Here is a 2,711-nt window from a genome sequence, read left to right as displayed (position 1 = left end):
TCTAGACCCTAAGGCATTTCCCTGCTCACTAATGGGATCAAGAGTATTTTCATCTGTTTATTGGCCATTGTGAATTTTTCTTTTTTCTTTTTTTTTTCTCTTCTTACAAAGAGGTATTATTGCATTTGGTCCACAGTTGTATTTCACATTATCTCATGGAGCAGGGCCCCTGGGTGTTGGTCCCTGTGCAATACTTGGTGGGGCATGTGGCCGGGGGAGATGCAGCCGTATAGCTGGTCAGGCCAAGAAGGGGAGGAGGGCTGGAGGCTCCTTAAAACCTACTGAGGGGCTGGGCGCAGTGGCTCACGCCTATAATCCCAGCACTTGGGGAGGCCGCGGCGGGCAGATTGCCTGAGGCCAGGAGTTCGAGACCAGCCTGGCCAACATGGCGAAACCCTGTCTCTACTAAAAATACAAAATTTAGCCAGGTGTGGTGGAGCACCTGCAGTCCCAGCTACTTGGGAGGGTGAGGCAGGAGAATCCCTTGAGCCCAGGAGGTGGAGGTGCAGTGAGCCGAGATCACGCCACTGCACTCCAGCCTGAGCAACAACAACAAAACCTACTGAGGCCACAGTGTGGGGAGTTAGCATGGAGAGGGGGTCAAGCTTAGCCCTCATACCTCAGAATTCCACTTCCTTGTACGGGCCTCACTTTCCCCACTGGGCCCCAGGGCAGGTCTGAGGGTCTGAGATCTGTTGGTCTGAGGTTACTAGGGAAATCCAGCCACTTGGGAGTCTGAGATATTTAGCATTGTGGCCAGGCCCCGTTTCCCAAGGGACTCATTTCCCAGCACCCTCTCCACTGTCCCCGCCCCATTCCTGGGGGACGAAAAATATATGTTTCTTTAGTTAATACGTCCTGAAACTTTAGTGGGTACAGAAACCACAAACTGATCAGCTGACAAAAGGGGGAAAAGGTGAGGCAAGCGGAAAACTTTGGGGACCAGTTCCCTCCAAGCCCAGGTCTCTTCTCCCTAGCACAGCTCGGCCCACAGCCTGGAGGTGCCAACAGGGACCCTCACCCAACACTTAGCGGGATACGGCCTTGACCCCTTCCCCCACAGCCGGGTGGGTGGCTCAGTCCTGCGAAGGACCAAGGCAAGGGAGAAAAAAGCCCTGCCGCCTGATCCCATGCCACCACTCACAGACCCTCGGTTGATTGTCAGCACTGAACAGGTTAAGAAAAAAAAGAGATGAAAACACAGAAAAACCCAAAAACCCAGACGGGGAGATGATGTGGGGAGAGAGCATGCTGGGAGACTCAGTAGCCAGCCTCCTCCTGGTAGTAAGGGGGATATTCAGGGACCTCCCCCGGGCCCAGGCAGTCGCCAGCGCCTGAGGGAGCCCCATCCGCCACTGTGCCTTGTGGGCAGTACTTGGGGTCATATATCTGCTGGCCCAGGCCAAGACCTGGCCACTCTGGTTGGCGCCCTGTGTGTAACCCTTCTGCAGGGACATGGAGGAGTTCTCACACTTGTCATTTCCCAGCTTGGGGTCATAGATGTGCCACCGTGTCCCGGGAGCCATCATGCACACCTGGCTGACACACTTGTTTGTACCCATCTGGACACTGATGATCGAGTGGTCCATGGGGGGCAGGATTTAGTTCTTGGGGTCATAGAAATGCCTCCTCGTGCCATATGCAGTCATCCCTGACTGGCTGGCGCATTTGTTGGTGCCCATCTGCAGCCCGAGGATGCACTGGCCAGCCTTCATGGGGGGCTGTTGAAGTTCCGCTCCTGCTTCTCCAGTACTTGATGCCAGTGTCCACCCCGCTCTGCAGCTCCTTAGTCTTGGCCTTCCCTGCCAGGGCAAGAAGAGACACCTGCAGCTGCAACCTCTAACAGGTCGTTGGCCTCGAACAGGTCCACAGGGTTCATGCCGTAGCTGACCATGGTCTTGATGAAGCTGGAGAGGTTTTCTAGCTGGTGCCAGTTCTGCATGGAGTGGTTGAGCTTGGGGACTGAGCCCGGCTGTAGCTTGTTCAAGAGTGTGCATAAGATCATCCCGTCCGTCCTTCCAGCCCTTCTGGAAGTCGGGGCTGATGGAAAGGCTGGTGAGTCCCTCAACCCAGCTGCGGAGCTCTGCCTCCTTCTGGGGGTCATATTTGGACAGAAGCCAGTTCTTGACCTCAGCCAACAGCCCGTATGAGGAGGGGCCCTTGCTGAACTGCGTGGAGCTCATGGCTAGCAGACGCGGCGGTGGGATGGGACTGGACAGGATGGGACAGTATCCGTGAATTTTTCATTCTTATCTACCCACTTTTATTAGGTTGCTTTTTCTTACTGGTTTATAAAAACCATTATATATTGGAGCTTTGAACTTTTTATTAAATGCAATGTAATCATAGGCTGTCACTTGTTTAAACTGAATTTTTTAGTGGCATCTTTGTCAGTTACTAAGCTACTGTCTCTCAGCTTCCAACCCACCTTTCTATATTCAGCTCTGGGATGCTGGAACTGAAACTGCAAAACTACAGTCCTCCTTAGCCAGCTGGCCTTCTGATAGGTCCCGCCAACAAGTGGAGCTAGAGAGAGACTCGAAGCCAGGAGGAGGGTAGAAGGAGTTGCTCCTTCCTGTTTTGCTTGATGCTCTAGTCAGTGTTGTTCTAGCATTGGCTTCTTACCATGAAGGTAGCGCTTGGTTCCAGTTTCCAGCCTCTTGCAGCAGTCCCAGAATGATCCTCATTCCAACCCTTGGTGGTAACAGCCA

At 53.4% G+C, this 2,711-nt stretch overlaps 1 pseudogene; it reads right to left on the bottom strand.

The window, feature by feature from the left end:
• Nucleotides 1-1,148: 1,148 nt before the first annotated feature.
• LOC104659443 lies at nucleotides 1,149-2,183 on the bottom strand (annotated as a pseudogene).
• Between the last annotated feature and the right edge of the window lie 528 nt (nucleotides 2,184-2,711).

This window comes from Rhinopithecus roxellana, chromosome 13, assembly GCF_007565055.1.
Source record: "Rhinopithecus roxellana isolate Shanxi Qingling chromosome 13, ASM756505v1, whole genome shotgun sequence".
Classification (NCBI taxonomy): domain Eukaryota; kingdom Metazoa; phylum Chordata; class Mammalia; order Primates; family Cercopithecidae; genus Rhinopithecus; species Rhinopithecus roxellana.
This window is presented reverse-complemented; position numbering and strand designations above follow the sequence as displayed.